Source organism: Brassica napus, chromosome C1, assembly GCF_020379485.1.
Source record: "Brassica napus cultivar Da-Ae chromosome C1, Da-Ae, whole genome shotgun sequence".
Classification (NCBI taxonomy): domain Eukaryota; kingdom Viridiplantae; phylum Streptophyta; class Magnoliopsida; order Brassicales; family Brassicaceae; genus Brassica; species Brassica napus.
Genome location: NC_063444.1, coordinates 18,664,507 through 18,679,405, shown reverse-complemented (window position 1 = coordinate 18,679,405; position 14,899 = coordinate 18,664,507).

Sequence of the window (14,899 nt, the reverse complement as noted above, 5' to 3'; positions counted from 1 at the left end):
CTCAACAAGAGGACACCCAGCAAGATGACTGGAGCGAGCTTAAGGCGCCTAATGTGGAGCTTAAACCTCTCCCCCATGGTGTAAGGTATGCATTCCTCGGTCCTAATGAAACTTATCCTGTCATTGTGAGTAGTGAACTTACTGAAACTGAGCTATCTGAACTTTTGAAAACACTTAAAAGATTTAGAAAAGCAATAGGTTACTCACTTGATGACATCAAAGGAATATCACCCTCTTTGTGCATGCATAAGATACATCTTGAGGATGAATCAATGACTTCTATCGAGCATCAAAGAAGGTTAAATCCTAACCTGAAGGATGTTGTAAAGAAAGAGATTCTTAAACTCTTAGATGCTGGTGTTATTTACCCTATTTCAGATTCTAAATGGGTATCTCCTGTGCATGTTGTACCAAAGAAAGGTGGTATCACTGTGATTAAAAATGACAAGGATGAATTGATACCAACAAGAACCATCACAGGTCATAGAATGTGCATTGACTACCAAAAACTAAATTCTGTATCTAGAAAGTATCATTTCCCATTACCATTTATTGATCAGATGCTTCAGAGACTTGCAAATCACTCATCCTATTGCTTTCTTGATGGTTATTCAGGGTTTTTCCAAATCCCCATACATCCCAATGATCAAGAGAAAACGACATTCACATGTCCTTATGGTACCTTCGCATATCGAAGAATGCCATTTGATTTATGTAATGCTCCAGCCACCTTTCAAAGGTGCATGATGTCAATTTTCTCTGATCTAATTGAGGATGTTGTGGATGTGTTTATGGATGATTTCTCTGTCTACGGATCTTCGTTTTCTGCTTGTTTGTCAAATTTGTGCAGGGTCCTACAGAGATGTGAAGACACCAACCTTGTGCTGAATTAGGAGAAGGGTCACTTCATGGTTAAGGAAGAAATTGTGCTGGGACACAAGATTTCAGAGAAGGGAATTGAGGTGGATAAGGCCAAAATCGATGTTATGGTTGGTTTGCCCCCACCAAAGACAGTGAAAGACATCCGAAGTTTTCTTGGTCATGCTGGGTTCTACAGAAGATTCATCAAGGACTTCTCCATGATCACTAGACCATTGACCAGGCTGCTGTGCAAGGAAGCCACTTTCAGCTTTGATGTGAAATGTCTACAAGCCTTCAAGAAGCTGAAAGGTGAACTCATCAGTGCTCCGATTGTCCAACCACCTGATTGGGATCTCCCCTTTGAGATCATGTGTGATGCTAGTGACTATGCTGTGGGAGCTGTTTTGGGGCAGAAGAAAGATGGCAAGACCCTTGTGATCTACTATGCGAGCCAAACCCTGAATGATGCTCAGATGAGATATGCCACAACAGAGAAGGAGATGCTAGCCATTGTCTTTGCCTTTGAGAAGTTCAGAAGCTACTTGGTGGGATCTAAAGTCATTGTCTACACAGATCATGCTGCGTTGAGACACCTTTTGGCAAAGAAGGATGCAAAACCCACACTCTTGAGATGGATTCTTTTGCTTCAAGAGTTTGATTTAGAGATCAAGGACAAGCCAGGAGTTGAGAATGGTGTAGCTGATCACTTGTCCAGGCTGAGAGTGAAGTGTGGCATTCCTATTGACGAAGGACTTTCTGAGGAACAGATCATGGCTATTGGAGCAGTGATGGCAGTTTGTGAGACTGGTAGGAAGCTTGAAGAAGTCAAGGCAACAGAGGAGAAAGAACCTTGGTATGCTGATTTGGTAAATTACCTAGCCACAGGAAAAGAACCTTTGAATCTTGTGGGCTATGCGAAGAAGAAGTTCTACAAGGATGTGAAGAGATACTACTGGGATGAGCCCTAGCTCTACATTCTCTGCAAGGATCAACTTTATAGGAGAGTGGTTGCTAATGAGGAGATTGATGGGATCCTTACACAGTGTCATGGATCATCCTATGGAGGCCACTTTGCTACCTTCAAGACTGTTGCGAAGGTGCTACAAGCTGGATTCTGTTGGCCAAATATGTTTAAGGATACACAGGACATTGTTTCAAAGTGTGATTCATGCCAAAGGAGAGGGAACATCACAAAAAGGAATGAGATGCCTCAAAATCTAATCCTTGAAGTTGAAGTGTTTGATGTATGGGGTATAGACTTCATGGGGCCATTTCCATCATCTTTTGGCAACAAATACATCCTTGTAGCTGTTGACTATGTCTCCAAATGGGTGGAAGCTATTGCAAGTCCCACCAATGATGCTAGAGTTGTAACCAAGATGTTCAGGAGCACCATCTTTCCAAGGTTCGGGGTTCCTAGAGTTGTAATCAGTGATGGAGGGTCTCATTTCATCAACAAACTGCTTGAGGGACTTCTCAAGAAGAACGGTGTTAAGCACAAGGTGGCAACTCCTTACCATCCTCAAACAAGTGGTCAAGTAGAGATTTCTAACAGGGAGATCAAGTCCATTTTGGAGAAGATTATGGGGATTACAAGGAAGGATTGGTCAATTAAGCTTGATGATGCGCTTTGGGCTTATAGGACAGCTTACAAGACACCTCTGGGGACCACACCTTTCAACCTAGTGTACGGGAAAGCTTGCCATCTGCCAGTGGAGCTTGAGTACAAGGCACTATGGGCAGTAAAGTTGCTGAAATTTGACATCAAGAGTGCCAAGGAGAAAAGGCTTTTTCAGCTACATTAGCTTGATGAGATAAGAATGGATGCTTTTGAGAACTCAAGGATCTACAAGGAGAAAACTAAAGCTTTCCATGACAAGAATATCCTGAAGAGAGAGTTTAAAGAAGGAGATCAAGTTCTTCTCTACAACTCTAGGCTGAAGTTATTTCCAGGAAAGCTTAAGTCAAGGTGGTCCGGTCCTTTCAAGGTCAAGGAGGTTAGGCCATATGGAGCAATATTTTTGTGGAGTACTGATGGAAGAGACTTCACAGTCAATGGACAAAGGGTTAAGTCTACATGGTAGATGCACCCGAGGAAGATGGGGTTTCAACTCCTCTGTCTGATCCTACCCCGGCCTAATCCAAAAGGAGGCAAAGTCAAGCTAGAGACTTAAAACAAGCTCACTTGGAAGGAAGTCTCATGCGTATCCTTCTACATATTGCATTAGTATTTTCATTTTCATCATATTTCTAAAAAAAAAAAAAAAAAAAAAAAAAAATTGAAGTGGTGTGCAGGTGCTTGATCGATCCGGTTTGAGCAGAGAATCGATCGTGGGAGCGAGGATCAGCAGCGAGTGTGAAGGGTCGCTCCAGCTGGGAGCGACGTATTCGGAGCGACACAGCCAGGTCGCTCGCGTTTTCGCGGTTTTTGGGCACAAAATCGACCTCGTAGCGACGTTCCGCAGCGACATCATAAGGTCGCTCCAGCTGGGAGCGACGTGACCGGAGCGACACAGCGAGGTCGCTCGCGTTTATGGCCTCGGATACGCGAGAATCGCTCTCGGAGCGACCTCCTATAGCGAGCACATGAAGTCGCTCCAGCTGGGAGCGACGTCTTCGGAGCGACACAGCCAGGTCGCTCGCGTTTTTGTCGAATCACGACGCGAAAAAACGACCCGGGAGCGACCTCTCGCAGCGACACCCTCAAGTCGCTCCCGAACCGGTCCAGGTAAGTTTTCTTCGTTTTAAACCTGGTTTGATTAAAATGAACCAATCCCCAATCTACCTAAACCGAACCGGACACCCCTAAACCTACCCAACCCCCACGATTTCATCTTCCTCACCCTCTCCTCCTCTCATAAACACTCATACTCTCTCAAACTCACCCACACCAAAAATCCCCTAACTTTCTTAATTCTCACCCAAATCAACAAGTTCTTGTTTCTAAATCCAAGCTTTCGCCCCTGTAGTCTATTCCTCACCACCCATTCACCATTTCCTTTCATCCAAAGCAAGGTATTGAGTTTTTAAATTCAATTTCGTAGGTCCATGAACCCTAGAATTTGAAAATCGAAATTTGGTCATTTTCTTGTTAGATTGTGGTAAAATAGACTAGGGAAAGCTTATCTATCAAGTTGGGTTGTTGAATTAATAGTGAAATTGAGTTTAATTTGAATTTTAAAATTAGGGTTCATGGATTTGGTGGTTTTCAAAATTGACCCCAATTGAGTGTGCTAGTGGGTAAGTTAGTATGTTAAGGTGTTGAAAGGTTTGATTAAAGAATTATCTCACTCTAGGACCACTTGATTATTGAATTTTACTTAACTTGTAATTTTCATATGTTGAAAAGATTGAGTAGTGGGATTCTTTGCTCTTAGCTTGGCTTCTTAGTGTTAAATGTGTGGAATAGTTGGCATTGAGTTAACTTGAGCTTAAATTGCTAGTTCATTTGTTGAGTTCACTCTTCCAATTTTCACTTGCAAAGTCTTAATCCTCTTTACTTCCACCTACTTATCCCTTTTCAAGTTTTCAATTTTTCAGGTAACAATAGTTAAGAAAACAAAGGGGAAGTTAGAAGCTGAGAAGCAAGAAGCTGAAAGAAAAGAGTCTGCACTAAGAGGGAAAGCCTTAGCCTCTGAACCAGCTGGCTCTGGGACACAGAGGACTTCTCGACAACAAACCTTGGCTACAAAGAAATCAAAAGAGCAAGAGAAGAGGGCAGGGAAAAGTGTAGCAATTCCCACTAATGAGGAGAGTGACGATGAAGGTGGGGATGAGCAGGCTCCTACCAAGAAAGCCAAGATGTCAAAAGGGAAGGCGGTTGCTGTTGATAGAGACATGGCGAAAACTCCATCAGTGGAAGAGCTGTATGATCACTTTCTGAATGGGGTCACTTGGACTCCAACAAGGTTCGCCGACCTTGATTTGCTGAATGAGTTGGATCTTGAGTGATATCGCGGCAATGCTGGGACATTTGAAGATGCCAAAACTCCACACCATAGCTTACCCTGTCTACAAGGATGTTTCCTGTCAGTTTTTGTCTTCCCTTGAGGTCACTTACCATAGCACTCCGCATGTGAGGCAAGGATGGGGCAAGCTCAAGTTCAATATCAATGGGAGAGACTACAACATGAACTTCAAAGACATTGGGAGAGTCATGGGGTTCCAAGACTTAGAAGACTCCTCTCTTCCCAAATGCGAAAACCTACCCACCGAGCTTTGGAAGTTGATCACCGGAAACAGGCACTCTACCAGGACTGACAAGAACTCGCATATCCGGCATCCGTATGTGCGCTACCTCCATAGGATGCTCGTCCACGCATTCTATCCACGGAAGGAAGCGGGTAATGTCACCGAGGAAGATATGCGACTGCTCTGCCCGGCTATCCGACCCTACGACGCCCCCCGGACTCTTGCCTCTTCCAAGCGACGACATCTATGCTACTTTTGGGATGGTCAGTTTCTTCGTGAGTCGTCTCGAGCACTACAGAGATTGGGCATGGTACACCTCTGATTCGCGCCCAAAGATTGGAATTGGCGGGTTAATCACACCACTGCTTCAATTTCTGAATGTTCCCTTGGGAAAGGACGCAGCAGGGCCTCGATTCATTGATGACATTTACTTGAGGATTGCCACTTATTTCAGTGGGATGTATGGGAATGACTATGTCTACCACTACTACTTGAAGGGCAAGCCTGTTGAAGTGGTTCTTCCCAACAAGAACCTGACGAGCTTGGAGAGACCTGGAGCTATCAGCTTCGACATTTCCCAGGAAGACTTTCTTGGAGAGCTCTGGCCTCTCGGTCAAATTGCTGCACCAAGAAAAAGAAGTGTGCCGACGAGAGCTGACGAACCTGCTGCGGAAGCATCTGAACCCATCTATGGACCTCCGCGCTACTACTTCAAGCCATATGATGGAGTTCTCCCTCCTGGGGCTCTTCGTGATGCTCATGAGCATATTGGTCGACTTCAGAGATGGAACAAGGCACAAGACAGGACAATAGAAAAGCTGAAGGACAAGTGCAAGGCGCTGAGCAAGACGGTGAAGAAGCAGGCAAAGACCTCAGCCAAGTTCATGAAGAAAGTGGCCAATGTCTTGACCAGAGGAGGAATATTTGGATGTAGCTCAGCGGACTTCGCCTTCGCGAACACATCAGTACCCCAGCCCCCACCTCAGCCTACTGATCTTGGTTTCCCCCTCACTGATAGACAGCTCCAGCGAAAATGGAGGAACCCACCCATTCAACCCTCCACCTCAGGAAACAAGTCTCCATCCCTAGCCTTTTCAGATAGTGAGGTTGAGATTGACGAGGTTCAGAGCCAACAATGGTATGGAGACTACAGCTCAACACCTGGGGATTACTACACCACGTTCCCACTGGATGACGACGATGCTGGGGCCTCTGCCCCTACTCAATATCCTTGAAAGTACTTCACTATTTTTCCTTGTATATACCATCTCATTTTTGCATATTAGCTTTCCCTTGTGGGTATCTCTCTCTACTTGACAACACATAGACTGTGTAACTTAAGTTTGGGGGAGGTACCAAGTATTTGATCATGTTTGCTTTGATGAATTTGCATTGAGTCTTGCACACATACCTTTTTCCATAAAAAAAAACATATAGATTGCATCACTTGCATTTTTAGGAGAGTCTAGAGCATATAGGTTGCATTCACTTGCATTGTGAGCAATGATTTAAGATGCCTTGTAAAGAACACTATCTCACACTCGAGTAGCTATTGCATCTCTCAAAAAGCCTTGTATGTTTCGAGCCTTGAAAACTCTTCCTGAATCTCATTCGTTGCTGAAACTCAATCTTTGAAGCCAACTACAACCTTATTTGAACTGAACGAACTTAATGCTTTTTGCTTATGGTCCCTTGTGTACTGAGTCATGGATATACACACTTGAGTTGTCACATCCTTTACGCCAATCTTTTTGACAAACTTGAGTGGTACACCACTCCCGAAACCCTTTCCTCCTTTTAAGCTTTCATTGTTTGATGAGTGAAGCTTTTTTCGGAAAGTCTTACATGTGCATAATGTTGAGAGTATCGGGAACGACAATGCTTGATCTTCATTCTTGCTAGATTAGGCACTCTATTGTCTAGCTATAGGTGGGGGGGGGGGGGAGGGGTGAGTATTGTGATTATGATTTGGAAGCATGAAAAGTTCGAAGGAAAAGAATAGACTCTTTGTGTTTGAATGGATAATCTTATTGGAATTAGTAGATAAACATCTAGCTCGAGTTTATGAAAAGTCTTGGCCCTCAAAAAAGAAAAAAAAAAAAAGGGATAGCAAAGTTGTTAGGAGCTAAGATTGTTTTGAAGTTGAGGAAAATCCTTTATAGATTTCAAAGAAAAAGAATTTTATCTGCAAAGTGTTCTTGGGATCTTATGGTGAGAGATGTGAGTTGTGTTTGACATTGGGAAGTGATTGTGTAACTTGTATGTTTGGGAAAAGGGTAGAACAATGGAGATTGAGCATTGTATGCATGAGTTGGTCCATTTCTTAGATATATTATGTGCAATGTCAAGGCTACTTGTCTTGAGAGTAAACCACCTTAAAAGATCATGTATCTTGAACCTCTTGACTCACTTGAATAAAAGCCCTCCCTTTACCCAACCAAATGATTTGGACCAATTGACCATTTTCAAGAATTCACTTGATGTTTTATGTTTAATGAATGTGAGAGTTGGTTGATTTGAATGTGTGGATGCTTGATGATGAGTGTAAGGGCAAAAGGAGTTGAGATAGGCCTAGAGAAGCTATAGTGTAATAAGAGAGTGTGCTCATGTTGGATTAGATGTTGAATTGAGTGCTAGTTGTGTTTTTTTTGGCTATGAGCTCCCACCTACAAACCTCTCTCCCTATGAGTTCTAGGAAGTTCACTTGTGGACAAGTAAAAGAACAAGTTTGGGGGAGTTGATATCTTGCGTATTTCCATTGTTTTATCCATTCACCCATGTGCATTTTGATCATATAGACTAGGATTTAGCCATGTTTAGGTTGCATTTTGAATACATAAGTCTTTATTAGGTATTGGAGTACTGCATGGAGTTCTCGGAGACATTAGGGTGTATTTGGAGCTCAAAAGAGGTGTAAGGGTGATCATTGGACGAAGCAGAGCGTTGGGAGCGACCTTCCCGGAGCGACACCGTCAAGTCGCTCTGACCTGCCTTATCAGAGCGACCTTACCAGATTGACGCGGAGAAGTCGCTCGCGCTTTCATCGCTCGGAGACACGAAAACGGGCCCGGAGCGACGTCTCGCAGCGACCCCTCCAGGTCACTTCCGAAGCCTGGAGCGACCTCTCGGAGCGACTACTGGAGGTCGCTGCGCGCCTATTGTTTGCTCGAATTCATGTTTACTCAAGGGCCTTTTGGTCATTTCATTATGCACGTTTTTACTTTCTAAACCTATGTTTTAAGTACTTTTTGGAAGTCACCAGGCAGAATATCTTTTATCAAAAGAAAACCACCAAAAACCTCTTGGAAAGTTCATCTCTTTGAATCAATTTGATCATTTTGTTATTGCAATTCTGTTGTTTTCATATCTATTATCTGTATTTCTCTACATGATTAATCTGAAATCCAATATGAGTTTAAGAGGAATCATGAAGAGTAGTGAGTAATCCACTCTTGAATTCATGGGTTAGGGAGATTAAGGGTGATTAGGCTAGATCTAGGATGTTATAGTGTAGATCCTCCTTATTCCTTGCTAGTATAGTATTCATAATGCATCTTCTGAGTTGGCCTCTCAAAGTTGATCTTTAGGCATTTCCCACCCACAAGGTGTTTGATGAAATGCTTGAGACAACTCTCCTAAGCTTTTAACATACTTTACCAAAGACATTTGTTGTTAAAGGTGTTAAGATAGTCAATACACTTGTTAGTAATGATTGATTTCATATTATTCAACCAAAGACATTTGATGTTTGAAATATGTTAGTAAATGAACATTCATCTAGACATAGAGTTTGTTTAAGATTGTGTCTAAGCTTAAGGTTGATAGTTTGATTGATCATTTGCCATCTTTAGTTTGAAACTTGATCACCCAAGGTCTAATTCCTATACCCATGAGTTCTCTTTTATCATAACCAAAGAAAGTCACTTCTTTTATTGTTTTATTGTTCTGTTATTGCATTATATTATTAGTAGTAGGATAAAACCATCCAAATTATCGGTTGCACTTAGATTAAGTACGTACTTGCATTCTCGGTGCTTTGAATCCCTTAGAATTGGTTCGACAATCTTTTATACTACATCATTTGTCTTAGGAGCCTTGAAAACTCCTAACATCAGTACTTATATTGGCGTTTTTCAGTGTACTCATATAGAAAATCATTCATTCATTTAATCTAAGCAGACAATGTAATAGAAATAAATTCAAGGAGATAAAAATCAGAGAAAAGCAAAGCAATCACACAAGTTTGATGTCGAAATCAGATTATCAACTTGATTCTTTTAGGCAATCATAAGTCTCATATTCCATAAGATCATCTTGATCATGTTCGAAATTATTTTCACCATCTTTATAGACCAAGTGGGTTTCAGGATTCTTCCCTTTCAGACTCTCTTTGATAGAGGTCACAAAAATGTTTAGGAGTCTTTCATATCTTAGCCCAATGGTTCCCCATTCCACATCTATGGCACACTGATTTGGTCGAGCTTTGTGGTTTAAAGGATATACCACGGCCACTGCCTTGACCATGGCTCAAATTGGGTTGATACCCACGGCCTCTGCCATAGTGATTCCCACGGCCAAATGTGTTATAGTGATGATGGCCACGTCCTTTCTACCGTCCACGGCTATGACCGTGTGGTCTATCATTCTGGACGTGGTTACCTTTTTTTTCTTCTGCGGCCTTATTGGTATCAGGTAATGGGGTTAATCCAGGAGGTCTCAATTCACTGTTTCTCATCAGTAATCCATTATTTTTCCCAGCTAGCAATAGACTCATCCACAGACTTATAGTGATGGATTCTGGGATTCCTCCAATCAAATAGGGCCTTTGGTAATAACACCGTTCTTTGGTGATCATATCTCGATTTTTTAACTCTGTCCAAAGGTCTAGAGGATTCTCTATAGTCAGATACTGATCTTTGAGACTCTTAATAAGATGATGGCTAATAATTAATTCTACCATGTATCAATCTTTCTCATTTGGCATTATCGCCTTTTGTGATTCATTCACCAAGTCTTTTTGACTTTAGGATAATCTTTGTATCCAATGCCCACCGTAAATAATTATCTCCAGAGAGATTTAGGGCAGTAAAATCCAGGTTGATTTTCGACATCTCAAATCATATATCACTCAATATTTAGGTATAATTTTCATGCGGCCTTACTCTTAAAAATAATCAATTCGGATTTCAATCTTGTGAGGACAATGAAACTATCAATCTTAAAGGCATTTAATCAATCAGTCAATATCTAGCAAGTCTCAGCAATACTATTTCTATGTGCACATAATATTATGGCTTATCAAGACTAGCAAAAACGGATTCAATTAATCATGCAATTAGGATTTAACAATCAATGGATTTTAGCAAGACTAGTAAAAAGATTTATTAATCACTCAATCAGTTTCAACGCTGATTTTATTCAGCATAAACCGTGTGTAAATAATTTATCTAGTATCTGAATTTATCAAACCTCAAAAACATATAATCAGATCAATCAATTTAATCGAACTTAGCATATAATCTTAAACCTCAAGACATTAGATTTTATCATGAATCTATCAAAGTAGCATACGGATTCTCAATTCTCAAATACATCCAAATCAGATCAATATAAGCTATCATACATATTATTTAGGGTTTCGATTTAAAACAGATCAAATTACAAAACTATCAATCCTAGCAGATGATATTAAACCTCAAGAATCATGCAATCAGATCATTCGGATTTTAAACAAGTAAACCTCAATCAATATATCAACCTATCGGATTATATAAGCAAAGTAAGCTAGAAACCTATCGGATTCAATCAATGTTTTAACAGGCTGGTAGGTTTAAACAATTTTAAATCAGATAAATAATTAACCAAGCAGGATGAGAAAATAAATCTATCAATTTAACGGTCAAACAATTCTAGCAACATAGCATCAGATTCAATCAGATTTAAAACCTCAATGATCAAAATCGAAAACACTTTTGATTTCAAAATATTCGATCAGGTTTTTAATATGTGATTTGATAATTATAGTATAATTAATTCTGATACTTATATTATTTAGGGTTTATAGATATAGGGTTAGAGTTTATTGGATTTTAACTTGTAAAAACCGATTTGGGGTTTTAATCATGTAGGAACATGATTTAGGGTTTGGGGTATCGAACTTTTAGAGCTTCGATTTACTCAATTAGGATTTTTGATCTATTACCCTATGGTTTTGATTCATAAAGATTAGGGTTTTAGGGTTTCATTCTTTATCAATCAATCCATGTTCGATTATGGGTTCTTAGGTTTTCAATTACCTTTTAACCTTAGATGATTGTTGAATCGGACCTCCAAAGGAGTTGAGCCGCGAGCTGCACACGAATGGGACGCGAGCTGGAATGGATCGAGTCGCTTCTATCGGGTCGCGGATGTCCTTTGTTGCTTGATCGGGAACGCCTTGATCGTCGGACGCGAGCTGTCTGATGCTGTCGTGAACGAGGAAGAGGTCGCGTACTGGAGCTGCTCTTGGGTCGCGAACGTCTGAGCTAAGATCAGGAACGCCTTGGGCTGAAGCTGATCGGGGACGCGAGCTGGAACAGATGCGGGAACAAGAGACGCGATCGGGGTTTAGGGTTCGTCGGATCGCCGGCTAGGGTTAGGGTTTTAGGGTTTTTCGATTTGGGTATTAGCTTAGGGATTTAGAGTTTCGTGCTGATAACGTGTTATAAAAGTAATGAAAAAGTCTATATGTATTCATAACATAGAAGTTCCTTATATAGGAGATTACACCGTCATAGATAAATGGAAAGATTACAAATCATAATCTCTTGGTTATGAGTCATCTACAATCTGGTTCATAACAGGACTACAATTGTTTTAATAAAAACTCAAGGTAACACTGCTAATTGAGCGGTTACCTTAGAATAAGAAATGAACACGAAAAGCAAACAAGAAAAAAACACATGTCCTATTCCTACGAAATATAGAATCTTTGCTAACCACCATAAGATTAAAGTTAAAATTTTTTTTTTTTTTTTTTTTCCATCGAACAGCCATTTTATTACTCAAGCTTGAGGTGGTCTGGGTAACCAGACCGGAATAGAACAACCAATGAAAAGTAACTCCCTATGGAAGGATCTAGCATTCTTAGCTAAAAAGTCTGAAAATTGATTTCTCGCTCGTGGAACATGAGTGATGCTAAACTCCGGGAAGCATATCCGTAGCGTCTCTATCCTCTCCAATTCCGTCGCAAAGCTAGGCCACGCATGAGGATCATCTAACATTGCGATCAGCTCCTTACAATCCGTCCCAAAGCGCTGGCATGTTGAGTGCTGTAGCATATTCTCCATTGCCCACCGTAGCGCTTCTACTTCCGAATGCAAGGCTGATTCACGTCGAGGAAGATTCTTCATCCCCATGAGCTGAGTATTTCCCGTATTGTCCATCCAAACCCATCCAAGTCCACTGAAGTTGGCAGATGTTGTCCAAGATCCATCCAGCAAGCAAATATTACCCAAGCTTATGACTTGAGGGTTCTCTATATTAGTCTCTTGTACCATAGGTTGTGCCACATCGTTCGCAGCAAACCAGGCCTGACATTCACTCTCTGCATAGCGGACTAACTCCAAAGGATCTCTATCTATCCCCTTGAATAGTTTATCATTCCTAGCTTTCCAGATATACCAAATTATCCAGGGAAAAAGATCTTTGTCTTGTTCCGGCTCAATAATAGAGTTTTTTCTCCAGAATAGGTAGTCCATATTGGCGTAGACACTTGGTAGTTGAAATACCTCAGGGCTTGTTGGGGTTGTCGATAAGGTCAAAGCTTGTAGCGCTGGCGGGCATTCAAAGATAGCATGTGTGACTGATTCATCCAAATCTCCGTATCTTGGGCAGTAGTTATCACATCGTATATTACGTCTTGCTAAATTCCTTGTTACTGCAACATGCCCAGTCAATAACTGCCAAATAAGATGACATATTTTCGTAGGCGTTTTTAACTTCCAAGAAAAAGCTTGAAGCTTGGTAATACTCGGATCCAATATCTCCTGTGTTTCCGCCGTCTTCAATAAATTCTGGGCCACCCAATATCCAGATTTAACCGAGTATTGGCCATTCCTTGTGTAGCTCCAGCAAAAAGTATCGCGCCGGTGAGATGAACTGATGGCCAAACTCCTTATAAGCGGTATGTCCTCGGGATTTACATAATTCTCCAATAATCCAACATCCCAATCCTTCCCTATCTGATCAATGAGATCGCTTACTCTCATGTTAGGATGCATTACTGGTGCCACAGGGACAGCCGGCCTCGCTGGGATCGTTGGGATCCACGGATCCTCCCACACCTTTACTTCATAACCTGAGTGTATCTTCTGTCTGATTCCCAGCAATAACAACTTCCTTGCAGCAGAAATGCTAGTCCACACATAAGATGGGCAGCTAGCCGAGTTTACTCTCAGCGGCGAGGTTAATTTGTAGTATCTCCCCTTCAACACCCGAGCGACCAATGAGTCTGGGAATTGAACCAACCTCCATAGTTGTTTTGCCAACAATGCCAGATTGAACTCATGGATCATACGAAACCCAATCCCTCCTTCCTCCTTTGGTAGGCAAACTTTTTCCCATTTCGCCAAGTGAATTCCTCTCTTTGGTGGATTTGAACTCCACCAGAACCGTGCGATGGCACTAGCTAGGTTTTCACATATCTCTAAAGGGAGCAGGAAAGTAGACATGACATAAGTCGGAAGAGCTAGCAGAATAGATTTTATCAGAACTTCCTTCCCACCTTTTGAAAGCCACCTACCCGTCCATCCATTTACCCTGTGCATTAACTTGTCCTTGAGGAATGCAAACAATTTGCACTTGGATCCACTTATATCTTCCGGGATACCTAAGTAGGTTCCCATCCCTCCTTCGTTTTGTATACCCATTGCATCTTTGATCTCTTGCCTGGTATTTGCATTAATCCGCTTACCAAAGAGTAAGGACGACTTCTCGAAGTTGATACATTGGCCAGAAGCTTTACCATATTTCCTGACTACTTTCATTACTTCTTCACATTCACGGGGCTCCGCCTTACAGAAGAAAAGGCTATCATCAGCAAAGAGAAGGTGAGATACCGAGGGGCACGCGCGTGTGACACGCATCCCCGTTATCTTCCCTTGATTCTCTGCATGATTAAGAAGGCTAGCGAGCGCTTCCGTGCATAGAATAAAAATGAAAGGAGACAAAGGATCTCCTTGTCTTAAACCTCTACCAGGAACGATATTTCCTCTTGGTTGACCATTCATAAGCACCTTATATTTTACCGGCGTAATGCATCGCATTATCCAGGTTATCCACGTCTCTGAGAATCCCATTTTGCGCATGACGGCTTCAATGAATGACCACTCCATTCTGTCATATGCTTAGCTCATGTCGGTCTTAATAGCCATCCTTTTACTGCGACCACTTGGTTTAGTCCTCAGCGCGTGAAACATTTCTTGGGCAATCATAATATTGTCTGAAATCTGTCTTCCAGCAACAAAGGCTGACTGGGTCTCTGAAATCAAGCCTGGTAGCACTTTCTTTAATCTCTGGCATAAGACCTTCGAAATTATTTTATAGCTTACATTACACAAGCTTATTGGTCGGAATTGAGCCATATCATTAGGCTTGGCCGTCTTCGGGATGAGACATATATTTGTATCATTTAATCCATTCACCACCGTTCCCTCGATAAGGAAGTTATTAACCATAAGAGTTAAATCATCCTTTACAATATCCCAGAATTTCTGATAGAATAGCGCAGTCATCCCATCTGGTCCTGGAGCCTTCTCTGGATGCATAGCAAAAAGAGCCAATTTGACCTCCCGTTCCGTTACCGGAG